The 15352-nt window shown below is 38.0% G+C and overlaps 1 protein-coding gene across 3 annotated transcripts in view; it reads left to right on the forward strand.

The window, feature by feature from the left end:
• Nucleotides 1–15352, forward strand: part of LOC124525662 (protein HIRA) — a 105735-nt gene that overhangs the window by 64013 nt on the left and 26370 nt on the right. The window lies entirely within an intron of this gene.

Genomic DNA, 15352 nt, shown 5'->3' on the forward strand with positions numbered 1-15352 from the left:
GTAGACTCAGAAGCCCCTGAGTCCAAGGAGAAAAGAGCAGGTTTTCCAAGTGGGAAAATGATTGGAAGAAGCCATGGCGGGTACAGAACAGACACAAAGAACATCGAGGGCAACAACACCACAAGGGCTGGTCAGTGCAGAGGCTCTGTGGAGTTCAAGGTCATTGTTTGAATGGAGCCGAGTTTGCCTAGAAGAGGAATGGGAGATTGGGTGGGGAAATAGAAGGCTGTGATACTGCCGCATCATGGAAGTAATGGCCTGCTCAGACACTGACCAGGTGTTTGGGAGCAGAGATAAAAATGATAGAGAAGAGGTCTTCATGCAAGTATATAAGCTTCTGAGCTCTTACAAGCTCTATGCTACTCGCCCCATTCTCTGCATCTCCCTTAGCACACGGCAACCAAGCCTCATGGGATGTAGCCTATTTCTTGGAATTACAGTCCTCCTGAGGTGGCTAGAGCAAGTGGGTCTGTTGGCACAGAGCTTTTCTGATTCCTGGGGAGTGTGTCCCCAGCTCCATGACCATGAGTCCACCACGACACAGAGTTCACTGCATAGCCCAGTGAGGTAGGGGTTTGGGGGAGTTAGAGGTGGGCTGGGCCAGCTTCCTACAGAGGTGCCAAGGCCTTAAGTGATGTCCTCTTGAGGTTGCACCCCAGCTTGACACGACAGGCTCAGCAGCACCCTACCTAGCCTTTGCCACTATCAGCTAAATGCAGGACATTTGTCACAGACTCTTGCAGTTACCACACAACCAACAGGCACTCAACAAAGGGAGCATTTGTGATGAGACCTGACCTTGCAGTAGACTATGTCTTGGAGCTAAAGCTGTAATATGCTGTCCCCAGGACTTGACTCATGATCTCAAAACTGCTTGTCTAATCAGAATTTGTTCTCCTTGGAGAACGGCCTCTGGAGACCAGCATGGGAGGACTCTCAGGTCAGCTACTGCATCTTTGACCTTGGTGCAGGACCTTGTATTCTACTCTATAGTGTGATCATGCCTGTTTTAGTATACAGGTATTCCACACGATCTCTTTATCTCGCAGTTTCTCTGTCTAGTAGTATGGAGGATCTGAAAACCTTCCTGCTGCTCAGTACTTTGAAATGGTGGATGAACTGCAATACATATCCTTAAAACATGTAACCAGTTGATGATAAAGTAAGGGAAATCCCCTGGAGCCAAAATCTAAGAGTAAACAAAATGACCAGGGTGTTGGGCTGGGAGGGGTTACCTACATGGTAACCTTGAGTTTTAATGGCCACAAAGATTCAAGACAGGGCCTTGGGCCTGAGCCATGTAGTGGGTTGGAACTAAGACACTAACATTAAGTCAAACTTCTTGACAAAGTATACCTCTAGTGAGAGAGAGGACAGAAAAAGCCTGAAGGGCAGCATGAGAACATGGCCAAGAAGTTGAAATATCTCAGCCAGTCCTCAGGGTTAGGAAAACAGACTGTATAGCCACAGGCCTGCCCTCCTGTGGATTGGGGATGTTTAACACTAACCACGTCATCTCGAAACCATCAAGCAAAGAAATGAACACAAAAGGAGATTTTTGACTAATTAACACCCAGAGGCCCTTGGCAAAACCAGTGCAAATCCCCACTGCCATTTCCCTCACCCCAGCAAGTACAGCATTCCCACTGACAAAGCACTGCCAAAGAGGGACTCAAAATCCAAAGTAACAAAACACATGAAGAAACAGTGTATTACATACAAATGTCAGGAGACATAATGAACAGGTTTAGACTTTTTTATAAATTTGATCATAGAAGAGAGAATTGCCAGGTAAAGACTGTAAAGTAAGTATACTTAAAGACATGAAAGATAAAACAAAATGTGAGGAAAGGTTAGTAAACATCCCACATACAAAAATTAACTTAAAATGGGTCAAAGAACTAAATGTAAGAGCTAAAACTTTAAAACTCTTAGAATACAGATGTAAATCTATATGACACTAGATTAGGCAACTGTTTCTTAGATATAACACTTAAAGCACAAGCAGCTAAAGAAAAAATAGATTGGATTTCATCAAAATTTAAAACTTTTGTGATTCAAAGATCATAATCAGCGTAGTGAAAAGACAGTCTACAGAATGGGAGGAAATATTTGTAAGTCACATCTGATAAAGATCTAGGACCAAAATGTATGAAGAACTTATAACTCAACAATAAAAAGACTAATAACCCAATTTAAAAATAAAGAATTTGAATAGAAATTTCTCCAAAGATACATAAATGACCCATAAACACATAAAAAGACTCTCAACATCATTAGTCATCAGGGAAATGCAAATCAAAACCACAATGAGATACCACTTCATAACCACCAGGATGACAATAATCAAAAAGTCACATAGTGAAAAGTGTTGGTGAGGATGGGAAGAAATCAGAACTCTCATGAATTGCTGGTGGGATTATAAAATGCTGCTGGGTGGGATTATAAAAGCTGCTTTGGAACACAATCTGATGGTTTCTGAAATGGTTAAACATAGAGTCCCCATGTAACCCAGCAATTCCACACCTACATATATACCTAAAGAACTGAAAACCTGTATTTATTTTAAATCTTGTACACAAATGTTCATATCAGTGCTACTCATAATAGCCACAAAGTGGAAACAACTCAAATGTCTATAAATTGATGAATAAACAAAATGTGGTATATCTGTACAATAATACAAATAGCTATTTGCATAGTAATACAAATAATAATTTGGCAGTAAAAATGAATAGAGTACTTAAATGTTATGCCACACAGACAGACCTTGAAAACATGCTAAATAAAAGGAGTCAGTCACAAAGGACCACATATTCCAATTCCATTGCTATGAAATGTCCAGAATAGGCAAATCTACAGAGACAGAAAGCATTAGTAGTTGCCAGGGGCTGAGGAGAGAGGAGGTTAGGATGTCACTGGTGGGTACAGAGTTTCTGTATTATGAAATTACTCTGGTGTTAGATAGGGAAAAAAAAAAAAAAGAAACAACTACTGAATCTGTATCTTAAAATGATGAATTTTGTGGTATGTGAATTATGGCTCAAAAGAAATACTGTACCGTAAAAAAGACCAGATAGACTCGGAAATAAGCCAGAAATTACTTTTAGCAAAGAAAAATAAAAATCATTGCAATTGAAAAGCCACAGTAAGCATGTCCAACAGCAGATGAAACCCAGCTGAACAGAGCATTACATCTTAGGAACTGACTGGTGTGGAGGTGAGAAAGTGGAATGTAAGAAAGAGAGGCTAGAGATAGGAGGGCAGACAGAAGGAACAGTGTGCCCTAGTAAGAGTTCCCCCAAAGAGGGCATGCTGTGGGGCAGTTTTGTCAAGAGGGAGTATCTGGTATTTCACAGGCTTAACTCAAATGTTGAAACCTCAGTTTGGAAACAGAGTGAGTTCTGAACAGAATAAGTAAAACTAAATCCCTGCCTTAGAGAAACTAAGAGCACCATAGACAGGAATTTCTTCTTTTCATTGAGGAAGGCACCCCACATTTGTCTTGCAGGTTTCCATGATCTTTGTCATACTCTTTTCCATCTCTTAGAGAGTACAAACCCTGATTGGGGAAGCATATAGAATACCCCTTGAAACAGGCTACTAGAAAGCAAAGTCTTGACTGCATGATCTGGGCCCTGATGCCACCACGATTGGTCCCTCAGCAGCTGTGTACCTGAGGTTTCACAAGACCTTTCAGCCATACCTCCAGCTCCAGGAAAAACTATAGAATAGAGTAAGGGAGCATCAAGTTTGTCATTCCCAGCTTCTCACTTGAAAATGGCAGCGAGTGAGCATTTACTCAGGGCTGAGTTTCCTGCCTCCAAGGCAACAGGAATGTCTGGTGAGACTCCAAGAGCTCGGTGCTAAATCCTAAGGAGTTATGATTGGATACTTATATAAGGAAAACAGAATAAAATACACTATCTTTAATAAAGGCTTTACAGAAAATGTAGCTTTCTTGATACGGCTGTTTCTTGTATTGATTCTCAGTAAAAGCCAAGGGGAACCCTTTCAATTACCCATCAGCATAGGTCTTCCTTGGGGGCACAGTGTCATGCATGGTAAGGAGCAGCACTCAGAGCTATATACCGTGAGGTTAAGTCCCAACTCTCTACCTTGTGGTGGGGTGATCTTAAGCAAGACACATAAGCTTTCTCAGCCTATCTCCTCCTAAGCAGAGTGGCTCTCCGAGGAGCACTACCTATAGGAAATATAACTTGAAAATTGAAGAGGGATGGAGTGCCTGTAAAACCATGCCTTGATCTTGGTCTCATAGTGAGCAGCACATATCAGCTCCTGTTACTCCTTCATTATACTTCATGGTGGCTTGGTAGTTGGTCACTGCAACCTGCCTGGCACTTCTTTGCCAAAAGTGTTAGGTGAGTCTTGGGGCCTAATGCTATCCTCCCAGGTTCAGGGTGGCAGTCCTAGTTGAACCTGCGGGCCCTCTACTTCACCCTGCCTTAAGTCGGTTCATCAGTCAAAGGTACAGAGAGGGGTACAAGTTGGCCTGTGTGCAGGTAGAACCTATGATGGAGCCCATGTGTAAGTGGGGCAACTCTGGCCAACTGTGCTCTTCAGCTCTTCTTCAGCAAGTATCTTAATCTAGGGGACAGCTGCTGTAGATCTATATAACCTGGTATCCCTAGGGGTACTGGGTGACCAATGGTAGTGGCCCATACAGGCTGGGAGGCCCCTGAGGTCAGGGGCCCTGAATGGGGTGTCAGAGGCAGGAGGTGGGGAGACTACCGAGGACTCTCATAGAAGTTTCAGCCATAGAGAGTGGGACCACCTGAGCTGGTATAAGGCTAAGCAAAGTGAGGTTCATGCACTGGTATTGAGCTCAGAAAGTGATCAATTTAGAAACTTGTGTGGCAGTTTGACATTGCTGTGACATTCTTACTGTATTTTATAAAGCTATAATTACACAAAGTCTAAAAAATTTTGAAAGGATTTTGGGAAACACTGATTTAAGGTTTCTAGAACATCAAGCTACACCCAGAAGTGGATGTTTTGTCCTGCTGTAGAGCATTAGAATGGGGAGCAGGAAAGCAAAGGCTTTCATGGAGCAGAGTTAGGAGGTTCTGGGTTTTCCTAGTTTGATACATGGGTACAGATGGAAAAAGTTTAGGATTTGTACACACTGGTGTGCCTGTCTGCCTTTCTATGACCTGGGGTTACCAGGAGGAAGAACAGCAGAAGGTAGTGCCCAAAGGAAGTGCTAACAGTCCTAGGGCCTATGGTCACACTTTCTGGTTAGCAGAATGAATGCAAGCAGGTATGAGGGCTCTCAGACTAGGTTGGAATATAATTCACCATGAACTCCTTGAGGAAAGGTGTTCAGTGATGGTGTCTGACCCAGGTATTCTGTCATGTCCAAAGATATCTATTGCAACATTATAATAGAGCACATTTACCCAACTGCCTCAAAAAAGAAGTATTGAGGAAATAAGCTATTGATTTTGTAGCCCCTAATTAATATCTATGAAGACTGAAGTACTATAGAAAAATAGTTCACATGGAGTGTTATTTGGAAAAACCAGGATATGAAGTTGTATTAAAGTATAAAGACAATTAGAAGGCTGTTGGAACACCTGGGTGGCTCAGTCATTAAGCATCTGACTTCACTCAGATCATGATCTCACATTTCATGGGTTTGGGCCCTGCATCAGGCTCCCTGCTGATAGTGTGGATCCTGCTTGGGATAGTCTGTCCGTCTCTCTCTCTCAAAATAAGTAAACTTAAAGAAATGAAGGCTGTTGCAAAAAATAAATAAATAAATAAATAAATAAGAAGGTATTATATTTAATTGTATACCAATAAATTAGATAAATGAAATGGAAAAATTCCTAGAAAGACATGAACTACCAAAGCTGACACAAGAAGAAATAGACAATTTGAATAGACCTATAACAAGAGTTTGAATTAGTAAACAACAACCCACAAAGAAAAGCCTAGACCCTGATGGCTTTACTTCTTTATTCTACCAATCAATTAAAGAATTAATACCAAATTCTTCATAAACTCTCTCAAAAAATAGGAGAGGGGTACCTGGCTGGCTCAGTCAATGGAGCATTTGACTTAGGATTGTAGGTTCGAGCCCAAACTGAGTATAGAGATTACTTAAAAATAAAATCTTTTTTAAAAAAATAGGAGAGAACATTTCCCAACTTATGCTCGGAGGCCAATCATCAGGATACCAAAAGCAGACAAAGATATCACAGAAAAGAAAAATACAAACCAATATTTCTTACGACTGTGGACACAAATCCTCAAAAATACAGCCATATGTATATACATGCATACATATATATATATGTATATATGCATGTATGTATATATATATTTGGCTCAACATATAAAAATCAATTGATACAGTATACTATATCAATAGAATAAAAACAGACACCACACGATTAAATCTAACACCCATTCATGACCTAAACAAATAACAGCAAGCTAGGAATAGACTAACTCCATCAACATAATAAAAGGACATCTTTGAAAACCCCATTCAACTAACGTCATACTTAATGGAAAAGACTGGAGGCTTTCTTCCTAAGGAAAATGAACAGGAACAAGACATTGTACTAGAGTTTCTAGGCTAAATGACTTCAAGATTGGAAGGTACAGGATCAATCTATAAAAATCAGTTGTATTTCTCTACACTTGTAAAGAACAATCAAAAAACGAAGTTAAGACAATAATTACAATTGCACAGAAAAGAATTAAATGTTTATGAGTAAATTTAACAAAAATACCGTATAAAGCTTATATTTTGGATGCTACAACTCATTGTTGTACCAAAGACCTAAGCAAATGGAAAGACATTCCATTGGATGTCTTAATATTGTTAACATGGTAGTAGTACCAAAATTGATCTACAGATTCAATGCAATCCCTTTCAGAATTCTAGCTAGCTTAGAAATTAACACTCTGATCCCAAAGTTCATGTGGAAACTCAAAGGCCCCAGAATAGCCCAAACAGTCCTGAGGGGAAAAAAGCAAAATTGGAGGACTCACACTTCCTGAGTTCAAACCTTAGTGCAGAGCAATAGTAATCATGATAGTGTGGTACTAGCACAAGGACAAACCTTATAGGTCAAAAGAATAGAACTGAGATCCTGGAAATAACTCACATTTCTGTGATCAGTTGATTTTTAACAAGGGCACCAAGACCATTCAATGGATGGAGAAAGAGGAGTTTTGTTTTTTTTTTTAAGTTTGTTTATTTTGAGAAAAAGTGGGGGAGAGAAGGAGAGAGAGAGAATCCCAAGCAGGCTCTGCACTGTCGGTGCAGAGCCTGATGTGGGGCTCAAATTCACAAATTGTGAGATTAGGACCCGAACCCAAGTTAAGAGTCAGATGCATAACCAACTGAGGCACCCAGATGCTCCTGAAAGAACAGTCTTATCAACAAATGTTACTGGGACAGCAGGATATCCACATGCAAAAACATAAAGTCGGGTCCTTACTTCACACTGCATACAAAAATTAACTCAAAATAGATGAAAGAAATAAATGTAATAGCCAAACTACAGAACTCTTGTGACTTTGGATTTGCTAATGGACTTTTGGAGATGAAAGCAAAATCAAAGCAAAGAAGAAATAGGTAAATTGTATTTCATTAAAATTTACCACTTGTGCTTCAAAGGACACTATCAAGATGGTGGGGAAAAAACTAGAACTGGGAAAAATATTTGCTAATCATATTTCTAATAAAGGACTTATTTCTAGAATACAAGTATTCTTACAACTCATGCAACTCAGTAATAGATTAATGACACAATTTTTAAATGGGCCAAGGATTTAAATAGCTGTTTTTAAATATGATATACAAATACCCATTAAGCAAGTGAAAAAATACTCAACATTATTAGCCATTGGGGAAATACAAGTAGAACCACAAGATTCCACTCCACACTACTAGGAAATCAAAAGATAGATAATAAGTATTGGCATCAATGTGAAGAAATTGGGACTTTCGTACACTGCTGTCGGGTATATAGAATGGTAGACACTTTGGAAAACAGTGTGGCAGTTCCTTAAAAAATTAAACATAGGCATAACACTTGACAGTCCTCAGTAAATACCCAAGAAAAATGAAAACCTGCCTACGCAAATAACATTTATTTGAACGTTAATATGAATGTTCAAATAGCCATTTGACAAAGGAACTTCTTTTAAATGTTTTGAGAGAGAGAGCATGAGTGGAAGAGGGACAGAGAGAGCAGGAGACAGAATCTGAAGCAAGCTCCAGGCTCCTAGCAGTCAGCACAGAGCCTGATGCGGGACTCGTACTCATGAACCATGAGATCATGAGCTGAGCTGAAGTCAGATGTTTAACCAACCAAGCCACCCAGGGCCCCGACACAAGAATTTCAGTCTTCAGTAAATATCCAAGAAAAATGAAAACATGCCTATGCAAATAACGTTTATTGAATGTCTTTATGAATGTTCCTATCAGCATTATACACAGTAGCCAAAAACTTTAAACCAACCAAATGTTCATTAACGGAAGCAAGGTGTGGTTATCCATATAATGAAGTACTATTCAGTCATAAAAAAGGAGTCGAGTACCAATACATTCTACAGCATGGATGAACCTTGAAAACATGTGAAGTGAAAGAAACCAATGCTGGATGTCACATATTCTGTGATTCCATTTATAGGAAATGTCCAGAATGGGGACATCTCTGGAAATGGAAATAGATTAGATCATCCCATCAGGGGAGATCTATGAAAACAGAAAATGGACTAGAATGGGAGAATTGGGGGGTGGTAACAGATACAGAGTTTATTTCTGAGATGATGAAAATGCTCTGAAATTGCTATTGCGACTGTTGCACAACTTTGTGAAGATACCAAGAACTGTTGAATGGTATATTTTAAGTTCATCAATTGTGTGGTATGTGGGTTACATCTCAGTAAAGCTATTCACCAAAAATAAACACATTACACACATACATATACACAGATTAAAATGAAGAAGTGCAAGAAAATGCATGAGACATTTTCTATGTCAGCAGCACCTAGGACTTGGAAGTGGCTTTTTTTTCATAGGCTTTTGTTTTGAAACTTTAAAACCTTGAGCAACATGGAAAAATAGTCCATTGAACATCTTTGTACCCTTCACCTAGATTCACCGGGTTTTGTCATGTTTGTCAGTTTTGATTTTACTTTTACTCTACAACACATATGATAAACACATGACACTTCTTCCTATGAGAGGCACTTCCTAAACAAGGATGCTGTCCTACATAATCACATTCCATTATTACACTCCACTGGGTATTTAGTCCTATACTTTAAAGCTTTTTAACAATTTTTTATGAAGTACTGTCCATTGTTTAGAGTTCACTCTTTGTGTTGTATAGTTGTATGTGTTTTGACAAATGCATAATGTCATGTATCCAGCATTATAATCATGCACACTAATTTCCTCTCCCTAAATATCCCTTGTACTGTAGCTATTCATTGATCCCTTCCTCCTCCCTGAACACCTGACAATCACTGGCCTTTTTACTGTCTCCATAGTTTTGCCTTTTCTAGAACGTCATATAATTGGAATCATACTGTATGTAGCCTTTTCTAACGGGCATCTTTCACTTAGCAATATCTATTTAATGTTCTTACATGCATTTTCATGGTTTGATAGCTCATTTCTTTTTTTTTTACCAAATAATATTCCATTGTATGGATGTACCACAGTTTGTATATATCACAGTTTATCCATTCCCCCATTGAAGGACATCTTGGTAGTTTCCATTTTGGGGAGTTATGTATAAACAATATATAAGGCTGCTATGAACATTCATGTAGAGGTTTTTGTGTGAATAAATGTTTTCAACTCGGGCAAATACCTAGGAGTGCCATTGCTGAGCCATGCCATAAGACTAACTAGGTTTAGCTTTAAAGAAACTCCCAGGCTATATTTCACAATGACTGCATTCCCACCAACAGTGATTGAGTTCTTTTGATCACATCCTTGCTCAGCATTTGTTATTAGTTTTTTAGGTTTTAACCATTTTAATAATCATTGAGTGATCTCTTATTTTTTTAATTTTCAATTCCCTGATTTTCACTTCTAATGTTGACCATCTTTTCATATGCTTATTAGCCATCTGGATCTTCTTTGGTGAGGTGCCCCTTTAGATCTTTTGTTTATTTTTTAAATTGGGTTGCTTGTTTTCTTACTGTTCTACAAATTCTTTGTATATTTTGGATACAAGTCCTTACTCAGATAATGTGATTTGTAAATATTTTTTCCCAGTCTGTGGCTTATCCTTTCATTCTTTTATCAATGTCTTTCTCAGAGCATAATTTTCTAATGTTAAAGAAGTCCAACCTAACCAAATTTTTTCTGTCATGGATCATGCTTTCAGTATCATATCAAAAACTCATTGCCACTGTAGTCAATAGTATTGTAGTAATTTGTGTGGTGACAGATGGTAACTACACTTACCCTGGTGAGCTCTTTGTAATGTAAAACCAAGCTCATCTAGACTTCCTACTGTGTTTTTTTCTAAGTTCTCATTTTATAGTTTTGCATTTTCCACATAGATCTATGATCCATTTTGAATTAATGTTTGTGGAAGATGTAAGGTATGTGTCTAGATTCAGTTTTTGCATGTGATTGTCCAGTTGTTCCAGCATTATTTGTTGAAAGACTATCTTTTCTATGCCTTTGCCTTAATCAAAAATGAGTTGACTATATTTGTATGGATCTATTTCTAGGTCTTTTGCCTTTCCATATAAACTTTAGAACCAGTTTGTCAATACATACAAAATAATTTCCTGGGATTTTTATTAGGATTCCATTTAATCTCTAGATCAAGTTATGAACAATTGACATCTTAACAATATTGAGTCCTTTATCCATGAACATAGAATATCTCCATTTTTTAGTTCTTTGATTTCTTTCATCAGTTTTATAGTTTTCCTCATTTAGAATTTAGATATATTTTGTTAGATTTATATCTAATTACTTCATTTTTGATGCTAATGTAAATAGTATTGTAATTACAATTTCAAATACCAGTTGTTCATTACTGCCATGGACTTTTGTATGTTAACTTTGTATCCTGAAGCCTTGCTATAATTGCTTATTCTGTTTTTGTTGTTTTGATTCTTGGAGATTTTCTACAAAGACAATTATGTCATCTGCAAATAAAGACAGCTTTATTTCTCCTTCCCAATCTGTATGCCTTTTATTTCTCTGTCTTACCTTGCTGCATTAGCTAGGACTTTTACTACAATATTAGAACTAATGAGAGGGGACATCCTTGCTGCCTTCTCAGTCTTATGAGAAAGCATCTAGTGTCTCACCATCAAGTATGATGTTAGCTGTAAGTTTTTTTGTGGATATTCTTTATCAGATTGAGGAAGTTCTCTAATCCTGGTTTGCTAAGAATTTGGTTGGGTTTGTTTTTTTGTTGATGTTGGGTTTTTTTTGGGTTTTTTTAATGTTTATTTTTGAGAGAGAAAGAGAGAGCACGAGTTGGGGAGAGACAGAGAGAAACAGAGACACAGAATCCAAAGTAGGCTCCAGGCTCTGAGCTGTCAGCACAGAGCCCAACATAGGGCTCAAACCCATGAACTGTAAGATCATGATCTAAGCCAAAGTAACCAACTGAGCCACCCAGGCGTCCCTAAGAGTTTTTTTTTTGTCATGACTGGATGTTAGGTTTTGTCAAATGCCTTTTCTGCATCTATTGATCATAAGATTTTTCTTCAGCTTTGTTGGGCGTGATGGATTACATTAATCACTTTGGAAGTCAGCTATGCTCACCACTATACCACCAATGCTACATTAATCACTTTGAATGTTAAGCTAGTATGCATTTCTACAGTAAATTCCATTTGGTCATTGTATGTAATTCTTATACATTGTTGGATTCAATATGCCAATATTTTGTTGAAGATTTTTACATCTATGTTCATGAGCGATACTGGCCTATAGTGTTGTTTTTTTCTTGTAATATCAGTATCTGATTTTTTATTTGGGTAATATTTGCCTCATGAGTGTTAGGATCTACCTCCTCTTCTTCTCTTCTCTAGAATATATTGTAGAGAATTGGTATAATTTTTTCCTTAAATATTTGGTAGAATTCACCAGTAAGACTGTGGACCTGGTACTTTTTTTTCTTGGAAAGTTACTAATTGTTGATTCAATTTCTTTAATAGGCCTATTCAGATGAGTTCTTTTTCCTTGTGTGAGTTTTAGTGGATTTTTTTTGTTTCAAGAAACTGGCCCATTTCATCCAAGTTATCCAATCTGTGGGTATATTCATAATATTCCTTTATCTTCCTTTTATTGTCCAGGGGATCAGTAGTGAAGGCCCCTTTGCATTTCTGACATTAGTGATTTGTGTCTTTTCCCTTTTTTTCTTAGCCTAGCTACAAGTTTATTAATTTTATTGCTCTTTTCAAAGAATCAGTTATTTATTTCATTGATTTTCCTCTGTTGTTTTCCTGTCTTTAATTTCATGGGTTTCTCTTCTAGTTTTTATTATTTATATTTTCTATTTGCTTTATATTATCTTGCTTATTATTGCCTTAATATATTATTATATTGCTACTTATTATTTATTTGCTTCTGCTTGTTCGTCTTTTTCTAGTTCCTAAAGGTAAAGTTTAGATTTTTTATATCAGGTCTTTCTTCTTTTCTAAAATATGCATTCTCTGCTACAAATTTCCTTCTAAGCACTGCTTTGACTGTGTTCCACAAATTTTGATAAATTGCACTTTTTCATTTAATTAAATGTTTTTACATTTCTCTTGAGACTTTGACCCATATATTGTTTAGAAGTCTGTGGTTTAATCTCTGGGGATTTTCTGGTAGCTTTCTGTTATTATTGTCTAGGTTAATTCTGTTGTGGACCTGAAACATACTTTGTATGATTTTTATTCTTTTAAATTTGTTGAGGCCCTTGGGTGGCTTAGTCAGTTGAGCAACTGACTTCGGCTCAGGTCATGATCTCACAGTTTGTGAGTTCAAGCCCCCCATCAGGCTGTGTGCTGGCAGCTCAGAGCCTGGAGCCTGCTTTCAGATTCTGTGTCTCCCTCTCTCTCTGCCCCTCCTCTGCTCACGCTGTCTCTCTGTCTCTCAAAAATAAATACGTGTTAAAAAAAAATTATTTTCTAAGTATGTTTTATGAACCAGAATGTGGTCTACCTTACTGAATATTCTTTGTGATCTGGAGAAGAATGTGTATATTATTGTTGAATGAAGTATTTTATAAATATCAGCTAAATTCAAATGATAGTACTTTTCATTTAATTATTTCCTTATTGATTTTCTGTCTCCTGGATCTTTGAATTACTAATAGAGGTAGAGTGAAATCTCCACTTGTAATTGTCGATTTGTCTACTTCTTGCAGTTCTATCAGTTTTTGCCACATGTATTTTGACACTCTCTTGTTAGGCATGTATACATTTAGGTCCCTTTTATCATTATGTAATGCTCCTCTTTATCCTTAATAATTTTCCTTAGTCTGGTGTCTACTTTGTCTGAAATTAATATAGCTACTCCAGTTTTATTTTAAGTAGAGTTAGAATGGCATACGGGTATATGTTGGAGATGTTGCAGGTTCCAGACCACCACAATAAAGCAAATATTGTAGTGAAGCAAGCTAAATGAATATTTTGGTTTCCTAGTACATGTAAAAGTTGCTTATACTCTATGGTAGTCTAGTAAGTGTTCAATAATAGCATTATATCTAAGAAAGCAATGTACATACCTTAAGGGAAAAAATACTTCATTGCTAAAAAATGCTAACCATCATCTCTGCTTTCAGCAAGTCATAATCTTTTTGCTGGGGGAGGGTCTGCCTCAGTGTTAATGGCTACTGACTGATCAAGGTGGTGATTGCTGAAGGCTGAGGTGGCTGTGGAAATTTCTTTAAATAAGACAATGAAATTTGCTACATCGATTGACTCTTATGAGCAATCTCTACCTCTTATGAACAATCTCTCTAGCATATGATGCTATTTGATAGCATTTTACACGCAGCAGAACTTCTTTCAAAATTGGAGTCCATCTTCTCAAAGCCTGCTACTGTTTGATCAACTGAGTTTATGTCATATTCTAAATCCTTTGTTGTCATTTCAACAGTCTTAACAGCATCTTCAGTTCTAGATTCCGTCTCAAGAAACCACTTTCTCAGGGCACCTGGGTGGCTCAGTCAGTTGAGCATCTGACATCGGCCCAGGTCATGGTCTCGTGCCTCATGAGTTTGAGCCCCACATCAGGCTTGCTGCTGTCAGCACAGAACTCACTTCAGATCCTCTCTCCCCTTCTATCTGTCCTTGCCCCACTTGGGCTCTCTTTGTCTCTCTCAAAAATAAACAAACATAAAAAAAATCACTTTCTCTGCTAAACCATGAGAAGTAACTGCTCATCCATTCAGGCTTGATCCTGAGATAGTAGCAACTCAGTCACATCTTCAGGCTCCACTTCTCATTCTAGATCTCTTGCCATTTCAACCACATCTGCAGTTACTTCTTCCAATAAAGTCTTGAACCCCTGAAAGTTATCCATGAGAGTTGGAATTTACTTATTCCAAACTCCTGTTTATGTTGCTATTTTGACCTCTTCCCATGAATCTTGAATGTTCTTAATGGCATCTAGATGATGAAGGTTTTCCATTTACCTTGTCCATATCCATCACAGGAATCACTGTCTGTGGCAGTTATAGCCTTAGAAAATGTATTTCCTTAATAATTAAGACTTGAAAGTCAAAACTACCTTTTGATCTATGGCCTGCAGAACAGATGTGCTAGCAAGCATGAAAACAACATTAATTTCATATATCTCTATCAGAGTTCCTGGGTGACTAGGTGTATTGTCAGTGAACCAGTAATATTTTTTTTTTTAATTTTTTTTAACGTTTATTTATTTTTGAGACAGAGAGAGACAGAGCATGAACGGGGGAGGGTCAGAGAGAGAGGGAGACACAGAATCAGAAGCAGGCTCCAGGCTCTGGGCCATCATCAGCCCAGAGCCCGACGCGGGGCTCGAACTCACGGACCGTGAGATCGTGACCTGAGCTGAAGTCGGACGCTTAACCGACTGAGCCACCCAGGTGCCCCGAACCAGTAATATTTTTAAAGGAATCTTTCTATCTGAGCAGTAGGTCACAACAGTAAGCTTAAAATATGTAGTAAGCCATGTTGTAAACAGATATGCTCTCTCTAGACTTTGTTCTGTTTATAGGATATAGGCAGAGTAGATGTAGCATAATTCTTAAGGCCCTAGGATTTTTTGAATGGTAAGTGAAGATTGACTTCTACTTAAAGTCACCAGCTGCATTGGCCCCTAACAATAGAGTCAGCCTGTCCTTTGAAG

This window comes from Lynx rufus, unplaced genomic scaffold (assembly GCF_022079265.1).
Source record: "Lynx rufus isolate CCGP_SWC_20201006 ecotype Redwood Valley unplaced genomic scaffold, mLynRuf1.p SCAF_45, whole genome shotgun sequence".
Lineage (NCBI taxonomy): Eukaryota > Metazoa > Chordata > Mammalia > Carnivora > Felidae > Lynx > Lynx rufus.